Source organism: Lissotriton helveticus, chromosome 3_2 (genome assembly GCF_964261635.1).
Source record: "Lissotriton helveticus chromosome 3_2, aLisHel1.1, whole genome shotgun sequence".
Lineage (NCBI taxonomy): Eukaryota > Metazoa > Chordata > Amphibia > Caudata > Salamandridae > Lissotriton > Lissotriton helveticus.
Window position 1 is genome coordinate 240,055,170 of NC_136062.1, and position 15,356 is coordinate 240,070,525.

Below are 15,356 nucleotides of genomic sequence, written 5' to 3' on the forward strand. Positions count from 1 at the left end.
GTGTCTTATTAAACCCTGATAATTGATTTACATTTTTACCACAACAGCCGTCAAAAGGGCTATTTTCCTTGCTTGCACCAAGGCGCCTGGCAGTCGTGCTATGCTGCTGCCTGACTAAAATTAAAAGCAGCATGCTACAAGTCATTCCAGAGTAATAAGAAGGTTTGAGCAAACCTAATGAATAAAATGTCAGAATAGATTTACTATGACAGTCCTTCCATGTATTGCGGGATCACTATTACCCCTCTCCATCTCCTGGCTTCTGTTTCTTCAGATCTTCCTTGCTCACTGCCTCAGTCTTCTTCATTTTCACATTTTTAATTCGATTTATTTTCTTTATTTTATCTAGACCGCTCCTACCCAGCTTTCCTTCACTGTTTGACTTAGCGCTCCACCTTCTCCTCTTGGCAGTAATTTATGGCTCTTCATTATAAATTGCCTGCACTTTTGGTTGATGATTTTTTGAATCTGTCAGGGTTCCAGCAGTGCTTCCCAAAGCCACTGGCAAAGACTCTGAGACTAAGGCGACAAAGGATGATGCCAAGCCTCCCTTGGCAAGGTGTGGTGTGTGAACTCAATTTACCCAATGGTAGAGCCAGGTGGTGGACCAACCAGTTCACCCAGTCAGACTCAGAAGCAAGATGGCAGCAGTCACCTCCTCCCTGCATGTGGTGTCCAGGACAAGGGCTTAGGAACTGTGAGGGATTAGCATCTGGACAATTATGGCCCCAGTAACCTGCATAGAGATGACGCAGGTCATTTGAAGGGTGTCTTGTTTCTGAGCCCCAGTGTTAGCCATAAGTTCTACGTATATATAAGACTTATTTGAACTTCTTTCAATAAATGCAGTTAATGGCTGTGCTTATATATCAACCGTTTTTTTAAAACAACGTGCAGTAAAATGCATACGTTGTCTTTCAAAAATTAACAAAAGGAGCCCCTTGTGAGGAAAAGTCAGCCCATAACACACCTGATGCCCAGGCTGCTGGCGCAGGACGCCTCTTAGTTCCCATCTTGAACAATTACCAAATAAAGAGACGGGCGCTGGAAGCAGGAAGACAAGAATAGAGTTTTATTTCTCATGAGGAGAGCCTGTCATTTCGGACACTCGCATAGTGTCTTCAGGAGGTGCTCTAAAAAGTTCTCTGAGGCTTCGTCTTTTATACACATGGTTATGATGCACAAACATTCCTTATTACAATAAAGACGCTTTGAGGTGGGAAAAGGCATGCTTGGAATCCCAGCTTCAGGCCTATTCCCATACCAGTCGCTCAGATGTCATCCTCCCCTCCTGAATGTAACAAGAGATTGTGACCTCTCAGCTGGACATTCCTACAGGGCACGAGGGCAGGAGGGGATGATCAGGTCAAAGGTTGGTCAGGTGATAAGGTCGGACACTTCGGTTGGTGTATCACGGTTTTGTTATGCTGGCAAGGGAAAAGGGGGATGTACATCCACGAGGCTTGGTCTTAGGACTTGGGACCGGGTCGAGAGGTCAAGTGCCGCCGGGGGGGGTTGTCAGCTGAGGGGAAGGGTGTTCCTGGGAGGAAATGGGGGGTGTGGGTCAAGCAGGAGTGCTACTTCTAGAGCAGGGTCACGCAGAGGGAGAGGGTCTTGTGGCCGATGCATGAGCAGTGCGCGCGGGGAGGGGTGTCGGGGGTTTAGCAAACGGTCAGAGAGGCCATGGTGCCTAAAATAGCTGTCGTGTACATATGTGCATGGGTCTTATGCCGGCGGGATAACACAGTCAGTGTTTCGTAATTATTCGTTTTGCTTACAACAAGGGGTACAGTGAACACAAATGAACGTCGCTTATGTACACATACATTGCCATTTTCAACAGTCGCCGCTTTTTTTACATAAGCAAGTTCAATTCTATATAGTCGATACGATAGGCAGAATGCAATACATGTTAATTTACATGTGTTGGGTTCTTCATAGATCGATATTATACTTTTAGTCGGGGTTAATAAAAAAAAACGTTCCGACACATTATAGAATCATGTTCTGACTTTCTCTCCGCTGACATCAAAATACAGTAGAAAGTGCTCTGATACCTTCGGGTCTTGTCAGTGCTATAAGAGACTTTTGGAAAACTAAATGCATGAGTGATCGATGAAACATTTTAGAAAGCAATACAAAATGGCTGAGGGAGGAGTTCAAGTTGATACAAGCAATTTGGTCAAGGGGGTGAGTAGAAAGTTCAGGAAGGGGGGGTTTTCGTCACAATGTCTTTTTTAACAGAGTCCGTCTTCTTTTGTTGGCGCTGTTGAGCACCGGCGGTGGAGCTATAGGTCCAGCTCGGATTCATCCTTACACGTTGCAGGGTGCGATCAGTCCTCTGCTGTTAGATCACAGTCCTGTTTCTTAACTGATTTTCTTAGGGATGCCTCATGCTGGGCACCTGCGTGTCTTTCTGTTTCCGTGGCAAAACCTCATTCTATAGTCAAAAGTTATGCGAAAAGTGTGATGTTGTTGAATAATCAAGGGAAGAGAGGGCGGAGTGGGATCAGATCTTTGAGCACATCAAGGGACCAAAAGGAGCAAAAGATGACGAGCAGGCAGGCCCATCAGTCGGGCTCAAAAAGGGATGGGGACTTCAGGCACGAGTGGGTCAGCAAATCGAGGGCTTCAAGGCAGCCCTTTATTCCTTAATCTGCCGAGTTTGAGAGTGGTGCCTCGTCCCGCGTCTCGTTGCTCTGTGACTCCACCTTTGGTCGCGGTCACATGTGCTTCATGATCTGTGGCCAGGCTGTGCGTCACGTCCAGCTCCTCTCCTCCGGTGATTGTATCTTTGAATGGGTACAAAATAAGTTTTAGAAAAACTGGCAGGAGAAGACATTTATACATCTCAATTCCGTCCCCAATCCTATGTAGGTGGGGGATAAGTTCATCGGTTACAGTCAGAAGTCATTATTTATGGAGTATGTAGGAGGGCATTATCATTGAATTTATAAACCTGTTTGGCGTTCATTCGTGACGTATGTGGAGAGAAATTGGACCTTTATACACAGTGTATTATATCAAACTCAAAATCGAGTCCTTATGTAGAGACTCGCCCTTTTTCTTTTTAACCCAAGTACTGACAATCTTACATTTCCCTTCGGGGTCGGCTAACTCTTGCAAGCAGGGGCGTTATCGTCACGAAGAAGGGGGAGGGGGCAGATGTTAAACATGCTTTTCTTGGGGAGCGACCGTTAATCAAGGTCATCAATTACGCTTCGAGGGTAGCTGACATGAAGCTGGGGTTAATCGGGGGAAGCGGGGACGCTTTGGACAGGGAGCTGGGGTCAATCGGGAGAAGCGGGGGCGCTTTGGACATCCGCACTTAAGTGCAGAGGGGTGAAGTAATCGGTGCATTGGGAATTGCATTTCTAGCGAACTGGAAAACAGAAGGCCATTGACGTTATAGTCCCCCTATAAAAAGCCAGATTAGGGGACATCAGTCGTCTTACCTGTCCTTTCCTTCATTACCAACTCGGGTTCTATCGTTTTGCAGAAAGGAGAGGTAGTAATATGGCAAGTCACAATCGTTTTTAGTTCCTGTCAATTTTGCCGAACACCTTTGTGTTCGAGGAGACCCAATTAAGTTTTGTGCCGGGGGGGCACAACATCACCATACAAGGAAAGAGGGAACAGGGGGCTTTTGGAGAGAGAGAGAGAGAGAGAGAGAGAGAAAGAGAGAGAGAGAGAGAGAGAGAGAGAGAGAGAGATAGAGAGGGAGAGAGAGAGAGAGAGAGAGAGAGAGAGAGACCGCACTCTAAATGGTCCATTCGGTACACGTATGACATGGAGAGAGAAAGAGAGAGAGAGGGAGAGAGAGAGAGACGTGTACAATAATGGGTCATTCAGTGCGCGCACAACGCAGAACAACAGGGGTTAAGTAATACGGAAACACAGGCAGAGGGATGACTTAGCTCCATACATTACGTACACACATACTCAGGTGAGGGAGACAGTACATGTATTATATACAAAAATCCAAGACAAGACATATAACCGTTATTGGCCATAATGGTCTCTTCCTGTATGCTGCGTATCCTTAGCATCCTAAGCTCTTTTTACCCTTTTCTTTCCTTTTATTGTCGGCTGCCTTTACTGGTCTTTGTTGTTTTACACACTTACGCCTTTGGCAACCGGTCAAGAACTAACCTGGTCGGGCTAAATGCGTTTCCAGGCGGAGGCAACAGTGGGTGTCAGTTGGGAGAACAATAGGGCAGCTCTGAGTTTCCGGTCCATGAGGGTGTGGAAAGGATGTAGTAATTTCTAAACACTGACAACATTCCTAGTCCCCCAAACGGAGGGTACTAGAGTTTAAACCTCACCTCAGAATATTCTTTAAACCTTTCCCTATTTAGTTAAGTGTAGAATGCTTAATCATGAGTGCACATTATTTTTGGTTGTATTATTCGGGGTGCGTAGGCACCATAATCGAACGCCTTTTTCCCGTCTCTTCGTCCGTTAGATCACCATTTTCTTTTTCGTATTTTTAATCGATGTTCCAAAGTGACCTGCAGAAAGAGGGAAAAAGAAGGGGGCGGGGGCAGCATTTAAAAACACATCAGCGCGCATAAACCCGAAAAGGCTTTTACTTACTACATACTCGGTCTATCTCCACGGAACGCAGTTCTTGCCAACTCGGCATTTAAGCTCAGATGAACCTTTTAGTGCGGGAGAGATGATTATCGGAAGCCGGTGGATAGCATAGGTCACCCAAGTGTGGTATTATGGACCGTATGTAGGGAGGCCAGGTGGCACTCCTTCGGGGCGACTTAGGGGCATTTTAGCACAATTTTCCTGATACAGGTAGCATATAAAGTATAGACTGAATTCCAGGTTTTTTTTAGCGGTTGCTTTAGGCTGTACAAAAAATGTGCAAAGTACATACAACAAAAACCTGGACCATTCATATTTGCAATATTTCTGCGTACTATACTTTTTAACCCTTAACTAATCGAGCTGAGCCATTTCACCTGTAATTCAGTTATATCGGAAACAGTGGTCATTTATTCGAAACGTACCAATTTACATGTGACAACTACGTACGTTTTTTCCAAAAATCTTTAATAAAAAATGTCGGTGCATAAATACGGGCCTACAACCCTGTGGGCCGGCCAGAACTGTACATGTGGGGGGTACTTATTAGTGCAAAACCTAATGGAGTCGGTGGTCATTGATTTCATACTAAAAGTGCGAGAAGTGCAATAAAATCATATCGAAACTTCAGTGTGAGCAAGTATCATAAGTGTTGAAATTCGAACTTTCAATAATCATGATGCGCCAAACTTATCAACAATTCATTGTCCGAATGTTCAATCAGCACCCATCTCACTTCAATTCATTGTCCGAACACATAATCAGTACCCATCCCATATCAATTCATTGTTTTAAAAACTGTATACATATTTCATGACACCAAGGTTGAGCAATCGGGGTACAACAAGGAGTTGAAAGTTTCATTTGTACCAGCGCCATTTTGGGTGCGGCCAGGCAGATCCAGGCATAGTCAAAACCTCCACCAACTCGTGGTTGGCCCAGAACCTCTTTCCGCAGTCCAAAAAGTTCCGTTAAAGGGCATTAGAAAGGGATCGGCAGTATGAACCATCAGTCAAAGGGGGGAGGGAAGCAACATTTTTCTACCGGGTCATACTGGGTTTTCACCGGAACCGATCCGAACTGTAGTCTGCAGGATTTTAGTCATTCAAATTGAGGCTGGCGTCAGCATGGGAGCGCCGACGTCCCGCGGCTACATTTTCATCGTTCCGTGGGCAATTATGGCAGTCATTCCCCATCGGGGGTATCTGCGGGGATCGGGGGCTCCCGCGGCTCCCATAGAATCTTCAAGGTCGTGGAGAACTTTTATGATGGTGGAGTCAACAAGCAACCGGGCCATTCCTTCATGCTAGGCCCGCTCTTGCAGGGTCGACCGCCATTTTGAGAGTTCGGCAGCCACCGGCAATCGCGGGGTCAAATGAGCAGACGGGCTCCAACCTGCCGGGCGAGGCGTCGCAGCATCGCCACAGTGGACGAACCCTTTGCCGGGTGCGTGGAGCGTCGGGGGTGCAGCTGGGGAGCCTTCACCTGGGGAGGTGGGAGAGGCTCGTTCGCGCCGCCTCTCCCTCCCGGTGCACCCCACGGCGTCTCGCTTGACATTTGTTATGGCCGGACCAGGCGATGAGGACGAGGGGGGGGGTCGGAGGCATGTGCAAGACATCCCCCCCCAGTGTTGTCGCTGCCATTATGAAAGAAGTGGGGACGCCTGGCACGTTTCGGGCCGGGCCCACAGCCGATGGCGGCCGGACGCTTCTTCGCCCTGGCCCCAGGAACGGGTCCCTTGGTTCATCCGGGGGACAGGCCTTGGCGTGTGGCGCCGCCTTCGGGCTATTCGCGTAGTGGTCCTTCCACCCCACCGCCCCTGACGGTTTTTGTAGACTGAAAAACGCCCAAAGACTACTAGAAAGTAGCCCAAAGTAGCCCAACATTGCTACTTTGGGGAAGGAAGGACTGGAACGGCGTCAGGCAGAAGGCGGAATGCATTGTGGGTTTCGTTTGTCGTTGCAGCCGTTTGTCATGTAAATAGTTGCTTAAATGTTTTTTTTTTCTTGTTTGTTAAAAAAAAAAAAATACGTGTTCACCTGTTACTTCGCTAGAGTGTTATATATTTTTCTATTATTCGCCTAAGTTTTGTCGTTAATTGGGCGGGGTGGGTGGTGGAGCCAAACTGTCTCGAAGTTATAGCGTTGAGTTCGGCTTTCCTCACCAGTTTCATATTTTCTGAGGGGTTGTTCCCTATGTTTCTATTTCAGCGAGGTTAAAAAAAGAGATCTCATCAGCGGCCTACTGATTTCACTCTATTCCTTTTCTTTTCCCTAACGATTTTTATATATATATTTTTTTCTCTTTTATTTGCTAGCACAATACAGCGGCTAATCCGCATTTTTATATTTGTCCTTGTGTATTAGGGGTACCCTCCTGGACGAGCCAGATGACCTACCTCCAATAAATGGTCCGGGTGGAACTGGTTTATCAATCAGTGGGGAGTAGATAGGCATGACAGATTACAACGGGGGACAAAGGTCCGCATTACCTACCCTTCCTTACTTGCAAAGACTAGACAGAACATTCCTATTCCATGTTATTTGCAAACAGAGAATGCCTCAAAAGAACTATTCCTTGAACAATAAATGTCCAGACAATCAATCAATCAGTGGGGAGAAAAACAGGCATGACGGATTACAACGGGGACAAAAGTCTGCATTACCTATCCTTCACTATCTGCAAAGGGAGGCAGAATATTCCTATTCGTCCCCGTTTGTAGACAGGGAATATCTCAAAGAACAATAATCGATAAAAACCGATAACAAACAATCAATGGGGAGAAAGATAGGCATGACGGATTACAACGGGGACAAAAGTCTGCATTACCTACCCTTCACTATCTGCAAAGGGAGAGGAACGTTCCTATTCGTCGCTGTTTGCAAACAGAGAATGTCTCCAAGAGAACCAATACTTCAAGTAGCAACCGAGGCTAAATGAACCAATCAATGAACAATACCAGTATTTTAAATACTGATTCCAAAACAATCAATCAATCAATCAGATGGGTAAGCCATCCTACCAATCAGACGTAAAGACGTCCTACTTAACCTTACCCGGACCGGACCATGTTGCCAATTCTTCGCCTTCCTTTTTCCAGCGCCCCATCGTTCTCTTTCTCCATGTTTTTACCGCAGCATTCCTGTGGGATTCCAGTCAGGACAGTAGGTCACTTGAGAGAGGTCCGTTCAGAATCGGTGAAGTTCATTCAATCGGCAGCCGGACGAGGGCCCTCTCAAGGCAGGTATACTCCAATCGTTTAGATGTTCACCCCATCGTCTGGACCTCTCTTACCGGACCTTATGTCGCTGATGGGCCCCACGTTGGGCGCCAATTGAGGAAAAGTCAGCCCATAACACACCTGATGCCCAGGCTGCTGGCGCAGGACGCCTCTTAGTTCCCATCTTGAACAATTACCAAATAAAGAGACGGGCGCTGGAAGCAGGAAGACAAGAATAGAGTTTTATTTCTCATGAGGAGAGCCTGTCATTTCGGACACTCGCATAGTGTCTTCAGGAGGTGCTCTAAAAAGTTCTCTGAGGCTTCGTCTTTTATACACATGGTTATGATGCACAAACATTCCTTATTACAATAAAGACGCTTTGAGGTGGGAAAAGGCATGCTTGGAATCCCAGCTTCAGGCCTATTCCCATACCAGTCGCTCAGATGTCATCCTACCCTCCTGAATGTAACAAGAGATTGTGACCTCTCAGCTGGACATTCCTACAGGGCACGAGGGCAGGAGGGGATGATCAGGTCAAAGGTTGGTCAGGTGATAAGGTCGGACACTTCGGTTGGTGTATCACGGTTTTGTTATGCTGGGCAGGGAAAAGGGGGATGTACATCCACGAGGCTTGGTCTTAGGACTTGGGACCGGGTCGAGAGGTCAAGTGCCGCCGGGGGGGGGGTTGTCAGCTGAGGGGAAGGGTGTTCCTGGGAGGAAATGGGGGGGTGTGGGTCAAGCAGGAGTGCTACTTCTAGAGCAGGGTCACGCAGAGGGAGAGGGTCTTGTGGCCGATGCATGAGCAGTGCGCGCGGGGAGGGGTGTCGGGGGTTTAGCAAACGGTCAGAGAGGCCATGGTGCCTAAAATAGCTGTCGTGTACATATGTGCATGGGTCTTATGCCGGCGGGATAACACAGTCAGTGTTTCGTAATTATTCGTTTTGCTTACAACAAGGGGTACAGTGAACACAAATGAACGTCGCTTATGTACACATACATTGCCATTTTCACCAGCATTGCCATTTTCAACACTTGTGGAGGGGCAGAAATTGCCCTTTCTGCTTAGAAATATTAGAGGTGGGTCTTCAGGATAAACGGATGCCTTTTATTTGATGAAGAAGGAATCACAAACCCACTCAAATTTCATGCCTTCCAGTGGAATACTTAATTTCCCTGAGCGATGCAAGATTCCCACTGCCTGCCCATAAAGTATAGTCGAGTAGGTGCTTACGTAGGCAGTACCGGACCGGGCAAAATATAATGTGGACGTTTTTTGCAAGAGGCAGCTGTGGTAGTAGTAATTAGATAAAAGGAGGAGGAGGAATAGTATGGGAGAGAAAGCCAGTCCTAGTCCAGAGGAGGGCAGGTTGAACTGGAGGCTTAAAAAATATATGGAATCTAATAGGCCTAGTGTAGTCCTGGCAGGCCTTAGGAAAGTTAACCCCTTCGTCGCGGGGCTAATCCCCCCACGGCGCTGTTGGGGGGGGCGCGCGCAGCGCCACAGTGCTTGTGACAAGCTCGGTTCGTCATGCTGCACGGTGGCGCTGTGCTCATGACGAGCTGACCTCGTCAAGACCAAGCCCATTTTCGTGGAACGCTCAGCACAGCAGGGGAATTATCCCCGCGTGTGAGCGCCGCGCGGGTCATGACGAGCTCAGCTCGTCATGAGCACAGCACAACCGTGCCTCATGACGAGCTGAGGTCGTCATGAGCACAGAAGGTGTTCAAAGTCAGGGACCATGAAAGTTTGGGAACTGAAAAATAGGACGGGCCATCCGCACCTAAATTCCCCCCCGCCATATTAGGAAGGCGGGGGGGGGACCGCGGCGGATGGAAAGACCGTCCACCGCTTTTCTGCCCCGGTCACCTTGCGGCCGGGGCGGGAATGGTTTAATATGGTGGCGGTGTCTATTAGACACTGCCAGCCATATTAGCATTGCCCAAAACAGATGCCTTTCCGAAAGGCATACGGTCTTCACTATGGGGGCCCCCTGTGGGCCCCCGGAGTGAAGGACAGGTGGGGGGTGCACACGGGGGTACCTGTGGTACCCCCCTGCATTTGCATTAACAAAGCGGCAGGCACCGCGCGGTGCCTGCCGCTTTGTTAATGCAAATGCATATGTGCAATTTTAGCATTGTGGCGGGCGGTGCTGAGAGCACCGCCCACCACAATGATAAACATGCAGAATGCGCCCGCCACAGTGGCGGGCGCATCCTAATCCCCCCCATGGGACCACCGCCCTTATGGCGGGCGGTCCCAAACACCGATAGGATGGCGGACGGACTAAGTCCGCCCACCATCCTAATGACCCCCTAAGAGTATGTAAGGGTGATTTGTAGAGGGTGTGGGAAGGAACAGTTCTTTCCTATTTTAGTTTGATATCAGTGACTTATTAGTGCATGTTCAATGGGGCCGAAGGATGCCAAATGTGATATCTTTTTTTTTGTTTAAGAAAGTTTTTATTAGCATTTTGAATTAAATACAAACATATGTCATAAGTAAATGGAAAACTAAAAATATGAAGAAAAATTTACAAAACTTATGCAATGAGCAACAAACCAATAATAATAAGGATATAGAAAGGGGAAGAAAGAAAAGAAAGAAAAAGGAAGATACAAGCGAAATAGAAAAGAAAAATGGAAAGGCAAAAGAGGAGGAGGAGAAAGAAAAGAAAAAAAAAAGAAAGAGAGGGGATGAGAAGAATAAGTGGGATGACTAAGAATCAGTCAGGGAATCGGTTGGAAGAAAGATAAGAGGTAAAAGGGAGCCAAAGAAGATCGGATTTAATTTTCAGGGGAACAGAAGAGGATGAAGCAATAGCAATCCTATGTTCATCGCAAACAAAATTCCACCAAGTGTGAACTGAGATTTTAGAATTATCTTTCCAACATAATAAAATAACTTTAAATGCAAGGGAAATAAACAAGTCCAACAGTCCTGCAGAAGAAGAGATAATATCAACTTCAGACGACAACGAACCTAAGAAAATATTCTGAAAAGATAACGTAGTAGAACAACAAAATATTCGCATACATATCTTCCAAATTTCCTTCCAAAAAGATAAAACAGGGAAACAGTCATACAATAGGTGTTTAAGTGACCCATTTTCTTTAGAACAAGACCAGCATAGTAAGGAAGATGTATGGGAAAACTTATGAATACTCACAGGGGTAAGAAGGACTCTATGATATAGGAAAAGTAGGGATTGAGTAATACGAGCAGCAGGAGATACTTTAAACAATTTGTACCATATACGATCCCACAGTGAGATAGGGAAAGAAATATCAAGGTCATTTTCCCATGCAGTCTCAACAATTGATTTTGGACGGTCAATATCCGAGGACATTAACAATGTACAAACAAGGGCAGCCTTAGGTTGTTGATGTGATAATAAGGGATACAGTGAAGAGGTAGGAACAAGGGAGGGTAAAACGTCAGGCATTGAGAGGGAAGTTAGGTGTGATTGAATAGCAGACGCAATAATAACATATTCAGTAATATAAGACAGAGGTAAGTTAAATAGTAGTTGCAATTTCGGAAACGGAATGAGAGAAACATTATCAAAAAATTGATGAACAAATAAAATATTCTTTTCTTTCCAGTGCTTAAAGTAAAATGTCTTGCCTTTATATCTAAGAAACTTGTTATACCATACAACAGATAATAAAAAACATTGTGAAGGGGACAAGTTGGAGGAGAAGACATTATGTAATACTGTTTGGGAATATTGTAAAATAGGGAATTTGGTTAAAAAAGAACATTTGGACATAAAAACAATATGTTGAAAGGGAAAATCTTTCAGTAGAGAGCGTTCTAAAAGAACCCATGTAGGTATAGGAGTATCATTAAAATCATAGGCCAAAGAAAAGGATTGTTTAATCAGGAAGGCGGAGTGATACGTTCTAAAGTTAGGAAAGCGGACTACACCCTCAGACTTAGGGTGAATAAGCTTATGCATAGCTATTCTAGGATGCTTGTCATTCCATAAAAATTTAGAGCAAATAGCATTTATACGGGAGAAATATGAAATGGGAATTTTAAATGGAAGCATAGAAACAATATATAGAACATGGGGGGTAATCATCATTTTGATCGTATCTAACCTACCCCACCAAGACAAAAAAAATTGGGGACCAAATTTGAAGAAGGGAGTTGATTTTCTTTATGAGAGAATCAAAGGTAAGTTTAAGGGTATCTGTCAAGGAGGGGGCAAACCAAATACCAAGATACTTATTTTTAGAGGGACACCATGCAAAATCAGTATTATTGAACATGAATTGATAACAAAGCGAATTAAGTGGGAGGACTTCAGTTTTTGAGAGATTCAATCTATATCCCGATACAGAAGAATATAGCTGGACCTCATCCAAAAAGGGGGGAAGGGAGGATTCAGGATTCGACATATATACCAACACATCATCCGCATAAGCAGACAGTTTAATTTCAGTGGAAGACATTTTAAAACCAGTAATGTTAGGATTGGATCGAATTCTTTCTAAGAAGGGTTCTAGACAGAGAATAAATAATAGGGGAGAAAGGGGACACCCTTGACGAGTGCCTCTGGATAAGGGGAAAGACTTGGAAAATTGGTTGTTAACAAAAATACTGGCATGAGGAGAGGAATAGAGAAGTTTGACCATTAAAATAAAGGAGGGACCAAAGCCAAACCATTGTAGGGTACGAAATAAGAACTGCCAATTGATACGGTCAAAAGCTTTTTCAGCATCTAAAGAGAGTGCTGCTAAAGGGACTTAAAGATGCTTGCTGTGAGCAATGACATTAGAGAACATACGCGCATTGTCCGCAGCGAGTCTGCCCTTCACAAAGCCCACTTGATTCGTGTTGATTAGACAGGGGATAAGGGAATCAAGGCGTGAAGCAAGAATTTTAGTAAAAATGTTGCAGTCATAATTGATTAGAGATATAGGGCGATCATTTTTACAATGGGTATGGTCTTTATCGGGTTTCGGGATTATGATAATTAGTGCATCTAAAAATGACCCAGAGGCCTTTGCAGCAGAAATAAAGGAATTGAAGAGTTGTAGGAGTTTAGGAGCAAAAATATTATGAAATGAGGAATAAAATTCTACAGGTAGGCCATCCGGACCAGGAGCCTTAGATCTTTTGAGTGAGTTAATAGCTCGAGTTACTTCCTGAAGAGTAATTTCGTTTTCCAGGAGAGCAAAGTCATCCGGCAAAGAAGGGGGAGCCGGAAGGCTTTCAAAAAAGGATGATAAGTTTACATCAGAAGGGTGTGTATCATCAGTGTACAAGGATTGATAGTAGGAATGGAAAACTTGAGCGATGTCCTCATCTGCCGAAACCAATTTATTTAGAGAATCATTGAAAATTGTGCCTATATTTTTACGTTCAGTTTTAATTTTTAGATAGTTAGCCAGCATTTTCCCCGCTTTATTCTGGCCACCATGAAATTTGGATTTAATTTTAAGTAGAGTATTACATGCCTCATTAGTAATAAGTTTATTGAGTTTTGTTTTGGCTAAAATTAAATCATGAAGGGAAGAGGAGGATTTAGAAGAGAAATACATATGTTCAAGGTTTTTGATTTTTCGAAGTTTGTCATCATATTGTTTCCGATTGAGTTTCTTTTTCTTAGCAACATAGGATATGGTAAAAGCACGGAACGCAGCTTTAAATGCATCCCAATTATTTGGAATAGAGGTATCAGAGGGATTATTAAAAGAAAAAAAATTCATTGAAAAATTGCACACTTTCCTTCAAAAAAACTGAATCAGATAAAAGAAAAGTGTTAAATTTCCAACGATTAAATTTAGAGGAAGTAAGGGATAGATCAAGTGTGGTGTAAACAGGGGCATGGTCAGAAATGAATATGGAACCTATTTCAGATTTCTGAATGGAGGGGAGTAGAGGTTTGCTAACCATAATATAATCAATCCTGGAACGGGTGTGATGAACATTAGAGAAAAAGGTATATTCCAACACATCAGGATTACACAATTTCCAAGAATCATACAAAGGACGTGAGGCAATGGCAGATTGGCAGCTCTTATGCGATTTGTCAGGTTGAAATTTACTGGAGGATAATCTGTCAGAGAAAGGATCTAACCATTGGTTAAAATCACCTGCAACAATAAAATTGGGGCAATCAATGGAAGAAATCAGGGTTTTGATGGCATTCCAGAACTTAGGGTCAGGACGTACCGGGCCATAAATATTTAGAAGCACCAGAGTCTTGTTATGGATAACAACCTTAACCATTGCCCAACGTCCTTCATCATCATGTTGGGAGGAGATAATTTGTACATTCAATGCCTTGTGAAATAAAATAGCAACCCCCCCCCCCTTTTTATGAAGAGCAGGAGAAAAAACAACCTGACCAACCCACTGTCTCTTTAACTTGAGTGATTCAACATCAGAACAATGCGTTTCCTGGAGAAAAACAACTTGAGAGTTAAGCTTGGATAAATGAGACAATACCTTTTGACGCTTGACAGGGTGACCAAGACCATACACATTCCATGAGACAAAATTACACACCATTGAGGTAAGGGGCGATGGGCGACACGTGGAGAGGACACATGGCAAGGGAATCACTACAGGAAAGGAAACAGCAAAGACAAAAAATACGAGTGAAGATAGCTCTCAAATTACATACAGCACGAATGTAAAATCTGATCAAGAGAACAAAATACATCACAGAAAAGAGTAAACGAGAAAGAGACTGCAAAGGGAAAGAAAAATATAGAGCAAAATAGAATAGGAAAAGAAAAACAGAAAGAGGAAACGAAAAAACAGAAAAAAGAGGGTGGAAAGAAAAGGGAACAGATAAAAGAGAGAAAAGAGGAAACAGATCAAGGCACAGAAGCCTGATCGGAGAAGCAGAAAACAACCAAGACATCAGGGGCAAGGATACACCAGATAGGGGACATATCCCCACGAGCTACCGAAAAATTGACAAATATAGGGACATAGAAAAGAATGTAAGAGCAAAAGAAGTAGCAGATGAATAAAAAAGTCGAATGAATAGAATTAAGAGTCAAGGGACGGCAGAAAAGAGAGGGAAGGAACCACAGTTAAAAGGAAAAAAGCTATAGGTAAGACAATGATGAGAAGGAGCAGTAAGCCATATTAGGGAGCAGCATCCATCGTTGAGGGAGAAAGAGACTATAGATAGGCATAAAGTTTTTGGGGATCATCAAATGATCTGGTCCGACCATTATGAGTGATCTTGCAAAAGCAAGGATGAAGGATGCCATATTGAATGTTGAGTTGTCGCATAAGAGGCCGTAGATTCAAGAATTCTTTTCTTCGGGCATTCGTCGCAGACGAGAGGTCTTGTGAGATAAAGATGTTGTGACCAGACCACTGGAGACGTCGTTTGAGTCTGGCAGCTTTCAGAACAGCCATTAACTCCGTGAATTCCAAAAAGAGCATAATAATTCCACGAGGTTTGCTAGAAGCAGAGTTAAGACGGCCGAGGCGGTGAGCCCTTTGAATGTTAAGGGGGTGAGACGTAGGTTGGAGATCCAACAGTTCCCGTAAAAATTTTAGCAG